The sequence below is a fragment of the Nothobranchius furzeri genome, chromosome 7 (assembly GCF_043380555.1).
Source record: "Nothobranchius furzeri strain GRZ-AD chromosome 7, NfurGRZ-RIMD1, whole genome shotgun sequence".
In the NCBI taxonomy this organism is placed as follows: Eukaryota; Metazoa; Chordata; class Actinopteri; order Cyprinodontiformes; family Nothobranchiidae; genus Nothobranchius; species Nothobranchius furzeri.
The window spans coordinates 31,585,152-31,599,314 of NC_091747.1; the positions used below are offsets into that span (position 1 = coordinate 31,585,152).

Here is a 14,163-nt window from a genome sequence, read left to right on the forward strand (position 1 = left end):
TTTAACTCATTTGCTGCCAGCCATTTACTGATTGCTAAAGGCCTTCGCTGCCAGCGTTTATAGCTGAATTTACAGTTTTTTAAGAGTCACAGAATGTTGCGCGCTAGGATGATGTCGACGCCAAAACTTCCAAAACAAAGAGGAGACTCACCTCTTACATCAGGAAGAATCCGCGTGTTTCGATCGTTATCCGTTCTTTCATAATCCGTTGTCGAATTGTGATCGGCAGGCGCTTTTCCAGTTCGCGCCTCACTTGTTTTTACAGGAAAGGCCCAAAATGATCTGCTAACACATGGATGTTCTGCTTCTTGATCATGTGACATGTGACGTATGTGGATGCAGATCGGCTTTAGAGCTGAGATGTTTGTTCTCTCAGCGCGGGGGCTCGTTTTGATGCCTACACAGTAAAAAAATGCAAATGACGACTTTAGTCATCAATGGCAGTGAATGAGTTAAGGTACTTAGTTTGTGCTGAAGAATGCAAACAAACATTCTAAATTCACACAAACATTCTTGTGAAAAATGTTGTTTGTTTTACTCTTCTTCACCCTTCTGTCTCCTTCCGTCTTTCTCCACCTACATATTTGTTACGTGTGACTCGCCAAGCCCAGCTGACAGATGTGGATGCGCTAACCATCTCCACTCATCTGCCAGGCCCTTGGGTGACAGAGACTACAGAGCGCCATCTGCCACCAGTCGCTCACCCATCAGCTGATATGGAGGTGAAGCTGTACTTGAGCTGCTCATTAGGGAAAAGTGTATTTCTCATCCAGCTGAGGAGATAAGGTGGAGGTAAAGTATAATAAAAGTGAGCTGATGATGAGTGAAATAATGATGGGGAAACCATCTTGAGCGATGCCCCAGGAGGAAGTGACACAGAGACATTGTCCTGTTGGTCATAATGAGGATTGTGAGATCTCTGAAGAAAGCCCTTCGACACAGGAAGAAGCTTTATGAATTCATGTTTACAGATTTGGCCAATGGATTTGATGTCGGGAGTAATTAAAGGACAAAAACATATGAATACAACAGGATCTACATGCAGTTTTTCACCTTTTGTGGTGAACACATACATGCATATTCTCACACTAGAAGGGCATGCTGTTATTGTGAAGGAGGTTTCAGAGGAAGTTGGTTAAGTTTTAGCAGTGAAGTCTGCCTGAGGAGAGGAAGAGAGAGCTTTTGTATTTTTTTGCTAGATGGAAGTTTGCCATTAAAAAGGTTGAGACTACAAAAACCTTTTCTCGTCTTTTTCTTGTCAACTTCCACACTTTGATATTACAAGAGGAGGCTGATGTGTAATAAAAACAGAGCAGTTGGGAGTTGGATTTAGCAAGTGACTGTTTAGAGTACCCACCCTTTTTGGAGTCCCTGGGACGAGTGCTAGATAGTGCTCCATCAGGGGACTCCATTGTCCTGCTGGGGGACTTCAATGCTCACGTGGGCAATGACAGCTTGACCTGGAGGGGTGTGATTGGGAGGAACGGCCCACCTAATCTGAACTCGAGCGGTGTTTTGTTATTGGACTTCTGTGCAAGCCGCAGTTTGGCCATAACGAACACCATGTTCGAACATAAGGATGCCCACCGGTACACTTGGTACCAGGGCAGCCTAGGTCACAGGTCGATGATAGATTTTGTAGTCGTATCATCTGACCTGCGGCCATATGTTTTGGACACCCGAGTGAAGAGAGGGGCGGAGCTGTCAACTGATCACCACCTGGTGGTGAGTTGGATCAGATGGCAAGGGAACATGCCGCGTAGACCTGGCAGACCCAAACGCATAGTGAGGGTCTGCTGGGAACGCCTGGCAGAAGAACCTGTCAAGACGGTCTTCAACTCCCACCTCCGGCAGAGCTTTGACCACGTCCCGAGAGCAGTGGGGGACATTGAGTCCGAGTGGGCCTTGTTCCACTCTGCGATTGTCGAGGCGGCTGTTGCTAGCTGTGGTCGTAAGGTGGCCGGTGCCAGTCGTGGTGGCAACCCCCGTACCCGCTGGTGGACACCAGAGGTTCGGGGAACCGTCAGGCTGAAGAAGGAGGCCTACAGGGCGTGGCTGGTCTGTGGGTCTCCGGAGGCAGCAGACAGGTACCGGATAGCCAAGCGGGGTGCAGCAGTGGCAGTTGCCGAGGCAAAATCTCGGGCGTGGGAGGAGTTTGGTGAGGCCATGGAGAAAGACTATCGATCGGCTCCAAAGAGGTTCTGGCAAACTGTCCGGCGCTTCAGGAGAGGAAGGCAGCAACTCGTTCACACTGTTTACAGTGGGGATGGGGAGCTGCTGATGTCAACTGAGGCTATAGTCGGACGGTGGAAGGAATACTTTGAGGAGCTCCTCAATCCCACCAATGCGCATTCCGAGGAGGAACCAGAGCTGGGAGGCCTGGGGATGGACTGTCCGATCTCGGGGGCAGAAGTTGCTGAGGTAGTCAAACAACTACACAGCGGCGGAGCCCCGGGGGCGGATGAGGTTCGTCCTGGGTATCTCAAGGCTATGGATGTTGTAGGGCTGTCATGGTTGACACGTCTCTACAACATTGCGTGGTCATCGGGGGCAGTTCCTAGGGAGTGGCAGACCGGGGTGGTGGTCCCCATCTTTAAGAAGGGTGACCTGAGGGTGTGTTCCAACTATAGGGGGAATCACACTCCTCAGCCTCCCTGGAAAGGTCTACTCCAAGGTACTGGAGAGGAGGGTCCGATCGATAGTTGAATCTCAGATAGAGGAGGAGCAATGTGGTTTTCGTCCTGGCCGTGGAACTGTGGACCAGCTCTATACCCTTGCAAGGGTGATGGAGGGGGCATGGGAGTTTGCCCAACCAATCCACATGTGTTTTGTGGATTTGGAGAAGGCTTATGACCGTGTCCCCAGGGGCACCCTGTGGGGGACGCTCCAGGAGTATGGGGTGGGTGGCTTTCTGTTAAGGGCCATTCAGTCCCTTTACCAGAGGAGCGTGAGTTTGGTCCGCATAGCCGGTAGTAAGTCGGACCTGTTCCCAGTGAGGGTTGGACTCCGCCAGGGCTGCCCTTTGTCACCGGTTCTGTTCATCACTTTTATGGACAGAATTTCTAGACGCAGCCGTGGTGTGGAGTGTGTCGAGTATGGTGGCAGGAGAATCTCGTCTCTGCTTTTTGCGGATGATGTGGTCCTCCTAGCTTCATCCAGCTCTGACCTTCAGCTCTTGCTGGGTAGGTTCGCGGCCGAATGTGAAGCGGCTGGGATGAGGATCAGCACCTCCAAATCTGAGACCATGGTTCTCGACCGGAAAAGGGTGGCTTGCCACCTCCGGGTCGGGGGAGAGGTCCTACCTCAAGTGGAGGAGTTTAAGTATCTCGGGGTCTTGTTCACGAGTGAGGGTAGGAGGGATCGGGAGATCGACAGGCGGATTGGTTCGGCGTCTGCAGTGATGCGGACGCTGAGCCGATCTGTCGTGGGGAAGAGGGAGCTGAGCCAGAAAGCCAGGCTCTCGATTTACCGGTCGATCTACGTCCCAATCCTCACCTATGGTCATGAGCTTTGGGTAATGACCGACAGAACGAGATCGCGGATACAAGCGGCCGAAATGAGTTTCCTCCGTAGGGTGGCCGGGCTCAGCCTTAGAGACAGGGTGAGGAGCTCGGACATTCGGGAGGGACTCAGAGTAGAACCGCTGCTCCTCCGGATCGAAAGGAGCCAGTTGAGGTGGTTTGGGCATCTGGTCAGGATGCCCCCTGGACGCCTCCCCGGGGAGGTGTTTCGGGCATGTCCTGCCGGCAGAAGGCCCCCGGGTCGACCCAGGACACGTTGGAGAGGTTACATCTCCAATCTGGTCCGGGAACGCCTTGGGGTCCTGCCGGAGGAGCTGGTGGACAAGGCCGGGGAGAGGATGGCCTGGAGCTCCCTAGTTGGGATGCTGCCCCCGCGACCCGGACCCGGATAAGCAGAGGAAGACGACGACAACGACGACTGTTAATGCCGTTTAACATGTTGGCTATTGTTTAGCATCCCCCTACACTTAAGGAAGACACCTTCTCACCCATCCACCATTTCTTCTCATGGATAGAATGTTTTATACCCAGTAACTCAATAATCCAAGACATCAGTGAGGCAGAGATCCACCCTATCACTATTAGTGACCACACACCAGTCACTATCACAGTTTCCCAGTAAACAGTCCCAGCTCCAAACAGATAGTGTAGATTGAATACATCACTACTAAAAGATACAGAATTCTTTCAGAAAGAGTGGACCCTCTTTTCCAGGATCAATGATCAGCCAGGTATCTCCACTTGTGTCCTGTTGGTGACAGCTAGAGTTATGTGGGGAAGAATAATTTATTATCCATCAAACAAGCAAAAAAGAGAAGGAACTGGAAACTCAACTGGAAAAAAGAAGTAAGGAATTGGAAGGAACATACACTGCATCCCAGCAGTGTTGCTTTCGAGGACAAATTGATTTTGTTGATGCCCTTTTTTCCCATAATAAAGACAAGATGTGGGTGAGCTAAGAATAGCTCTTTGGTGACTAAAACATAACGAGACGTGCGGGAGTTTTTGTTGAAGACTCTACACTGGACAAACATTATGTTCAAAATTCACATTTTTGCCTGTGCTCAAAAGCTAACAGGCTGCTGCAGCCTTTGACCCAGCTGCATTCTGCTCAGCATACCAGATTACGCGGCTGAGTGAAGTTGTCACCCCCACCCACATTAGAAATCCTGCACATGCGTAACACTAGCCACTCATGGGTGCTTCGGTTGTCGAGGTGGAGGACCAGAGTTGCAGCCGCAGGGTTGTCAGTGCCTGTAGTGGTGGCACCCCTCGAACCCGCAGGTGGACACTGGCAGTTAGGGATGCTGTCAAGTTGAAGAAATAGTCCTATCAAGACTTTTATGCCTGTGGGACTCCAGAGGCAGCTGATAGGTACCAGCAGTCCAAGCGGAATGTGGCTCGGGTGGTCGCTGAAGCAAAAACCCAGGCATGGGAAAAGTTTGGTGAGACCATAAAGAAAGACTTCCACATGGCTTCGAGGAGATTCTGGTCCACCGTCTGGCTTCTCAGGAAGAGAAACTAGTGTGCTACAAACATTGTTGACGGTGGTGATGGTGTGCTGCTCACCTTGACTTGGGCCATTGTGGATCGATGGGCAGAATACTTTGAAGACCTCCTTGTCATGTTGGGTACCAGGTGTTTGACCCACAACATACAGAATCACCAAGGACAACGGAAGGCAAGATAAATAAGATTTATTAAAATAAGGGGGAGAATAAACGTGAACTCAGGGCGCTGCAAAGAAGCAGGAACAATGGCTCATTTGGAGGACGGGTGCTCGGGTACGGGATCTAGAGAGGAGAACACAGTCAGTATGCTGAGCACAGTCAGTATGCTGAGAAGTTTGAGAGGGCAAATGGCAGGAGGATATGAACAGTCGCTGAGGCTTACGTTCTTCAGGATGAAAGGAAGCAGGGGGGAGGTGAGTCAGGTCTGGGTGAGAGGAAGATCCTGGAGGTAATAGCAGGTGGGGGACTGGGAGCGGGCGACCAGAGGAGGGCCACGAGACGTGGTATGAAGATTTGGGGTTGTTGTTACAGGAGTAGATGAAGCAGACGGGAACCTGAGCAGACGGGCAAACGGGTTACCACACTAACAGGCAGATTGCTGACAGAAGTGCAGGACTGGTGATCAGATCTACCCAAACTGAGTAATCAACCAGCATAGAGAAGAGTCACGCTGCTCCTTAAATACTCTGGTGCCGTGATGATGATGCTAGACAGCTGGGGAGTCTCAGCCATACCCACCTGCAGGGAAGAAACTCAGGAAGAAACAAACTGAGCAGTACCCAGAACGTGACACTCCTCAATCCAACTAGCACATCTTCCGGTGAAGAAGTGGAGTCTAGGAACTCTGGGTTTGACTCTCCTATCTCTGAGACTTAGATCACTGAGGTGCTTAAAAAACTCCTCGATGGTAATGCCCTGAGGGTGGATGAGATCCGCCCGGAGTTCCTTAAGACTATGTTATGTTCTGGAGCTCTGCTGGTTGACGCAGCTCTGCAGTATTGCCTGGACATCGCGTGCAGTTCCACTGGATTAGCAGACTGGGGAGTTGGTCCTCCTATTTTATAGTGGGGGACCGCAGGGTGTGTTCTAACTACAGGGGGATCATACTCCTGAACCTTCCTGGTAAGGTCTATTCAGGGGTTCTAGAGAGGAGGGTCCATTGGATTGTCGAACCTCTGATTCAGGCGGAACAATGTGGTTTTTTGTCCTGGCCATTGAACACTGGACCATCTCTATACCTTTAGAAGGATCTTGAAGGGTGTGTGGGAGTTTGCCCAACCAATCTACATGTGTTTTGTGGATTTGGAGAAGGCGTTCAACCCCTTGGAGGGTGTTCCGGGAGTATGGGATACCAGGCCCTTTGATACGGGCTGTTAGGTCCCTGTATGACCTAAGTCAGAGTATGGTTCACATTGTCGACAGTAAATCTGTCTTGTTTCCAGTCAGAGATGGACTCTGCCAAGGCTGTCCTTTATCACCAATTCTGTTCATAACTTTTATTGATAGGATTTCTAGGAGCAGCTAAGGTGTTGAGGGGATCCGTTTTGGTGGCCTGAGGATCAGGTCTCTGTGTTTTGCAAATTATGTGGTCCTGTTGGCTTCATCAGACAGTGTTGGCTTCATCAGACAATGATTTACAACTTTCACTGTAGCGGTTCACAGCAGAGTGTGAAGCGGAATCAACAGGGAATAAGCTCCTCTAAATCCGATACCATGGTCTTGAATCAGAAAAGGGTAGAATTCCTCCTCCTGGTCAGGGACAAGATCCTGCCTAAAGTGGAGGACCAGGGGCGGGGCTTCAGGGGGGCTGGGGGGGACAGCGGGCATTAGGCATGTTATATCCCCAAATAGCTGAGGGAGTAGTAAGTCTGAGCCTCTCTGCTTAGGTCGCTGCCCCCGCGACCCAACTCTGGATAAGCGGCTGAAAATGGATGGATGTATGGTTGGGAAGCCAACTTCACTCAGCATGATGTTGGTCTCCTCAGAGCTTCTCTGCTGCCGGAATGCACAGCACACAGCTGCTCGTTGCTGCTTATTGAAAAACTACGAGCGGCAAGGCAACTTTTTTTTTGTGTGTGTCCTGTCTGGCTGTGAAGCAAACAGAATTGATGTCTGAATGCTGGTGACAAGCCTTACAGATTTACTCTCAGGTGGAGCATCAAAGCATCTGCTTTTAATGTCACGCCTAGGGATGGGTACCGAATTCGGTACTTTTTAAGGTGCTGACCGAATTCCACAGTACCGACCGAGCACCGATTCACTTCATTTGAAACGGTGCCTTGTTTCGGTACCCGTCCTTCACAATGAGAACTTGCTTAGACAGCTGCGCATGCGCAAGAGAGTTATGTCATCGGTCGCTGCGAGCGAGTTGTAAACAGAGCAGCATGGTAGAAAGAACAAAAGCTAAAGCTTGGGTCCACTTCACTAAATGTGATGGGTAACTGGGTGATGATGAAACCAGCGACAACGATCTAAGTGAGACATCCTCATCTTAATCTGCTCCGGTAGGTAAATAAAATGTTTAAGATAACGTTAGCTTGATTTGTTAGCTTCCGTTTCACTAATGGTGCGTTCGCTTTCTCCTCGGAACTCCGAAATTCCGACTAGAAGAACATGAACGCGCTCTAAAGTTTGGCTTCACTTTACTAAATGAGATGGGTGATTGGGTGAAGATGAAACCAGTGACAACGATTTAAGTGTGAGGCATCATCATTTAAATCTGCTCCAGCAGTTAAATAAACTGTTTAATATAACGTTAGCTTGATATGTTAGCTTCCTATGCCACCATTGTTATCATCTAATGGTGCGTTCACTTTCTCCTTGGAAATTCTAACTTCCCAGTAGGAAAAAATCAATTGAAAAAGGATGGTAAAAGGAATGAAGATACACAGTAAATTTAGTTCACAGTAAAAATGTTTGCTTCAGTTTAATTATCAACTTATAAAACTACAAGGACGATGTTAAAATACAAACAGTTGTATGTTATTTATCGTGATATTTATCAAATATGGTTATATATTGAGAAAAATATATATTTAATTATAAAAGAGAATTAAAATATTAAACATTCAAAAGTATCGAAAATTGGTACCATTAAGTACCGGTATCGATGCGTAGGTACCGGGAATTAGTACCGGATTGATTCAAATGACAAAGATACCCATCCCTAGTAACGCCTGATACATAAAACTTTATTGTTATTGTTTTTGAATGCTTTTTAATTCTGACCAGACACGGAGACAGAGGTGAAAGAGAAAGAAAGAGACAAAAGATGGGGGGGCGGCAAAAAAAAAAAAAAAAAAAAAGGACACAACAACAATACAAAAAGATCAAGCTATCACTGCAACAACTTGATGAAGAAATATATAATCAACATTGTTTAACTGAACAATCACACGGTACTAAATCACAGTGCATTAAGTGCCCACCATAGCCTTAAAGGAGACATCAGTGGCGGTTCTACATGGAATTACTCCCCGGGCGAGGAACCCTTTGTGCGCCCCCCCACCCCCACCCCCACCCACCGCCACACCACCCCACCTGCACGAACACACGCATGTTTTCTACAAACAGGCTTGTTTTATTAGAACGACTATTGAACATTCATTTTTCTAAGTTGCACATATTTACATTAATTACTATGAAGTTGTCAGAATGTAAAGCAATATACATTATATACTGTATCAAAATATATAGAATCAAATATACAAAAACAAACAATAACTAAATATTAAGAATATATGAACATAATATATAATAAATATTCTAAATAGCAAAAATATTTCACACATAACAAACTAAAGATAATCACTACAGCATTGCACTTAGAACAGAAAACACAAACTAAAATTAAAACCTAACCTTGATGCAACGTCATCAATAATGTCATCATATGAAATCTGCTCCCCTACTGAGTGATTGATACTAATCAGAGCCAGGTGAGTGAGCCACCCCTGAAACATAGGTGACCTCAGGTATGACTTGATCAAGTTTTGAAAAGCTCCTCTCAGCTTGAGCCACAGTGACTGGCAGAGCAGTCCAAAAGTTGGGGTAGATCTCCAATAGATCTTTATCATGATCTATAATATTTTAGAATGGCCTCTGAAATTGTAATTTAAACTAACATAAAAAACTGTAGACTACCAAAAATGCCAATTTTTACAGAACAAATCATGTAAAAATAATCAGTGCAGGCATCTGCAATAAATAAACAGGATAGTTAGTGGTGACTGGGGAGTTTTCTTCTGCTTGTAGAGTTGTTTTATTTATTATTATGTGAACATGATCAACATGTGTTGTTGTTCAGGCAGGCCACAGGCTGCAGCGAGCATTTAACAAATCCTAGTTTGAATCAGTAAAAAACGATTCAATGAATTTTTTAGAACCATTTGAATATTCGTTTCAATATTTCAGCCCTATTAGCTCTGTTAGCAATTAGTTGACCGAATTTAACCGTTAAAATCCCAGTTACCTGGTTCAAAAAATTGAAAACATGCATCATCTCCTCTTTTCTTCCTGAATCGGGCACCTGGTGGTTTTAGCCTTTTTATGTTCATCTCTTCTGTTTGGCTCTTGACTCAATAAGTTTCCTTTAGTCAGGACTAAACAATTTGACCTCGATCGTTTTGTTTTTCCTTTTTTTATTTGGTCATTTCACACAATTCAGAAACACCTGAAAGAACGATAGGCCTGTGTTTATGATATTATGAATGAAATGTGCGTTAAATGGAAGAACATCAAGATTGACTTTAGCCATGTTAATACAGTTGATTCAGCCCCTAACCGCGCTTTTCATTTGGAAAGACGCAGAGGTGAATTCCCCCGCCACACCCCTCCCCTTCCTCTTCTTACACACACACGGAGCACGTGAACGTTCTCGGTCAGCAGGAGCGCCTGCAGCTGCAGGGGGCGCCAACTCGCTGTTTCCAATCCAGACACTGTCATATAACCGATAAGAGAAAACCTCGGTGCGGCGCAGATTTCTTTTTTTCTTTTAAATCAGCGCCTGTGCGCCCCTTTTGTGTCATGAAAAAATGCCGCCCCGGGCAACTGCCCTGTCTGCCCGTGCCTAAAACCGCTACTGGGAGACATAACATGAAAAACCCACTTTTTTATCCGTTAACACAGTGTGTTTCACATTTTAAGTGTCTAAGTGAGCAAAAAGGCTTATATTATTCACTGGAGTTGCTAATTAGATATTTAATAATTAAGTTTTGGGCATATTTGTCCACCCGTTCAGTTTTTCAAATTATCTATTAAATCAGTAATTTATTTCGTCAGGATAACTACCAAATATGGTAATGGCCCTCGGCTAAACACAGAGCCAATCCGCCATTTTTTCATCTCGCTAAGATTTTTTGTAGTCCTATTGGAAAAATGCAGAATGTCTGGTTATTTTAGCCACACACAGCTCAAAACTGTTCCTCGTTTTAAGGAAGGGTGGTGTGGCAGTATTTAAACCCAGGAGCTGATGACACTACTGCAAAAAAAAAACAGAAGAAAAAGTAGTGTGTGTGTGTGTGTGTGTGTGTGTGTGCGCGCGCGCGCGCGCGCGCGCGCGTGGTTCGTTCGTGTCTCCTGGCTAGTAAGTACCGAGGGCTTCATCTATCTAAAAGGAGTCATTTCCATCTGAATGTGACAGCACCGGGACACAGCAGCAGAGCGGTAAGCTTCATATAACTCTAAAATGTCGACAAACTTTACTTTAGGTTTACGGGCATTAGCAGCACTAAAGCGTTAGCATCCGGCTTGCTATCGCTAGCACAGTATGCTAGTAAAGTTAGCACCCAGATTAATGTGGATTTGGCTGATTTTCGTGGAATAAAACGTGATTTCTGATCAACGCCTTCTTTTACACCAGATGTACATCCACTGATTGTAGCAGCAGAGAGCCTGTGTGTTATTTTACGTGAGTGTGATGTAATCTTAGCATCCAGTAAATAAAGTCCCATATCAGCTAAAATGTAGCGTGACAAAGTCATTAAAGTGCGTCAACACAGTGGATTTAATAGAGTTTTAAAGAACGATCTCTGAGTGGAGTGAGGTTAGTTTTTTGTCTCACTGCAGATATAAAAACGAACTCTGCATCAGTCAGACGCAGCAAAGCTCACCGTCTGTATGAGCGTGAGCATCGGAAAGCTGATCAAATCAGCTGTAAAATAATTAAAACAACAGTAAAAATGCTCCTTTGCTTTTTAGAGTCCACATCCAGAAGTCTGGAGCCGTGTTTCACTGACAGGCTGTCAGACTAACGCCCTGATGAGCTCAGCTGGGACAAACTGGTCTGATGTTTAGGTAAGTGAAGATCTGCTTCTCCAAGTCCTTGAGATGCTAGTAAAAATAATTTAGCCATGCTTGCTAATGTTACTTTTCTTCTCCTCTAAGGAACACAGAACGCTCAGATGTTGGAGCTCACGTCACCTACTGAGGAAGGAGACCCACCAGTAAAGAGATGGTCTGGACCAGACCAAAGTGAGTGATGACACACCTCAGCCACCCTCATCATTAAGAACACCTCACCCCCTGAATCACTCCGTCTGATGACAGCAGAGTGATTTATTTGATGTTTTACTTGTTTAGTCTGTTTAGAAATTATTGAATTACATTATTTTCTGTAATCGACCATCTGATCTGGATGTGTACAGAATAACTTTCCCCAAGTTCAGCAGCAGCTGGCCTACAAAAACAGCTGCAGCATGTAGTAAGTCTGTCTGCACTGCTCTCTAATGAGCTTCCTTTCATAAGGAATCATTTGTATAATTTTAGCGTCACTATTTTATTACATTTGTAAGAATATGAAGTCACTGCAGCAACACAAACGTGACTATAAACATGAAAGCTAAAGAAACAACTTTCCTAAAGCTGCTTGTAAACAAAATATGTCATTAAAGTTATCGTCTATCATTGCAGAATATGGTGATGACATCATGGAACTGGTCTTTGGAAAAGTTTTCCCTGAACCAACTCCGTTTCTAGATGAGGTAGAGAAGATCTGCATCTCACCAACTCTCTGGTCTCAGTATTCAGACAACGGAGGTCTCCCACTGTTATCCAGAACCAGTTTGAAGCCCACATACTTCCCCTCCCTCATCATCAGGAAACATCAATCCGTATCCTGAGGACAACAGAAGACGGCAGGAGGACAGGAACTCTGAGACCTAGATACCACAGCACCGGGACACAAAGCACCTGTGTGCACAATGCCTGTTTAACTACTAAAACCTGTTTATTATATAGTTCTACTTATTTGCTGTGAGGTTAATACTTAGAAAATTTGTATTTTAATGTAAACAATAAAAAAATCACTGATTGTATGTTTTCTTTTAGATGTAATGGTCCAAACTCCGCCTTGTAGACATTTATTGCATCCTGTAGGTAAATACACAGAACAGGCTCAGATCCAGGATGACCCAGCATGCTCTTCTTCCATTCTGGCTGTTAGGGATTGTATCAATAACTCAATGCCTACTGATGTTTCCACCTAACGGTATTTATTTAGAATGCAGGTAAGATTTAACTATATTTGTTAGCAAAGCAGACTGATCTTGGGAATTTCACTGCAGCACTGATGTCCACCTCTCTGTACACATTAGAGAGAATTACCACTTTACAGCTAAACACATTTAATAAAGATATAGGCTACGCATTGCAGACAATAAAAACAAAGTTCTAAGCATTAGAATTATAATGATCACATTAAAGAACATTTGGAGGAATGTTCTTTATTTTTGACTAGAATCTCAAATCTTTAGATTAAAATGTAACTGCTTTTTATCCATTTTCAGCCATTAAGACACCCAATATTAAATAAGACTACTTATAAAATTATTTATAATTATATGCATGTATATATATAGAGATCTTAATAAAATATATTTTAATGGTTTTTTAATGAGCTGTATCATTTTTTAAAACATTTTTTATAGAAATAAATAAGCAAGCAGCATTCCTTGTGTGTGTGCGCGTGCGCGAGCCTGCTCGCTTGTCTCGTCGGCCGTGACGGATGTGTGTGAGTGACTACAGACAAATGCATGAGAGAGTTAGCAGCCTTGGAACAGCTTGTTTGTGTGGAATGTCGTTGGTAGAAATGTTTAAGGTGCAGATAAAATTAGGGGGCAGGTTGCCACAGGAACTCGAAAATGGGGTCCATACCCGCACTCCCTGACTTGTCCACCCCCCAAGGTCCTATGTGCATGTTTGTGTGATGATGTGAGGGGGCAGGAGGAGAGAAATATGTGAGGATGGGGAGAAATGGCTGGTTGGGCTTAGCCCTCCAGGGAGCCAGCTCCCCCACTGGCCCCAATAGGCACCTCTGTTGTCAAAATGCTACCCAGAGCATGGAGACCCCAGCCCATCCTGCCAGGGCCCAAAGCAGCAGCATCACAGAGCCTCACGGAGTCCGAGGGCACCAACCCAGCCTCAACCCAACAGAATATCTACGCCCATCCCTGCATTTGCACAACTTCCGGACTATGAAAGGACATGCCTAGGGACATCTAGGTAAGGTTGGGTCCTCCCCCTCCTGGACTTCCCCCTCCCCTGTGATGGGACAGCAGAGGAGCCAAGAACTACCCGAGGCCCCTGAACCCGAGTCAGGCACTGCTGCATGTTCCTGCCTTCTCCCCGGCAGCATACATGTCAGAACCCGACCCCCAAGGCCCAGCCCAGATCCTCCCACAGGGCCGGCCACCCCCACACCCCGAGCCCCCAGGCCCCCACCCAGACCCGCCTAGGGGCAATGCAGCCGCCGGGCAGTAACCCATGGCCACCGCCATGACCTCCAAGGGGCCCCACTCACAACCGCCAGTAGTCCACCCCCCGAGGCAACCCAAGCACCTCCAGAGGGGGGCAACGGCCCTCCAGTCCCAGACACCTTCAGTGAACCCACCTCCAAGGAATGTCCAGATACTCCAAACTCAGACCCTCCACCCCCTCACCCACATCATCCCGCAGGACAATATCAATGGTCCCCCGTCATCGCCAGGTGATGGAACTGATCAAAGGAGCCCAGAGAGATTGATTTGAAGTGGAAGCAGAGGCTATATCAAGTGTAATATGATCTAACAAAAGATTTTTATACTGGTTGATGCAAAGAGTATCTCTATTTTTCCAAATCAAGAGGATAGTTTTCT

The 14,163-nt window shown here is 46.2% G+C and overlaps 1 long non-coding RNA gene across 1 annotated transcript; it reads left to right on the top strand.

Annotated features, from left to right (window-relative positions):
- The first annotated feature begins 10,561 nt into the window (after positions 1 to 10,561).
- Positions 10,562 to 12,160, top strand: LOC139070658 (uncharacterized). Its single transcript, XR_011521147.1, has 4 exons — positions 10,562 to 10,696; positions 11,231 to 11,326; positions 11,417 to 11,503; positions 11,942 to 12,160. It is a non-coding gene; the product is annotated as an uncharacterized lncRNA (long non-coding RNA).
- The last annotated feature ends 2,003 nt before the right edge of the window (positions 12,161 to 14,163 follow it).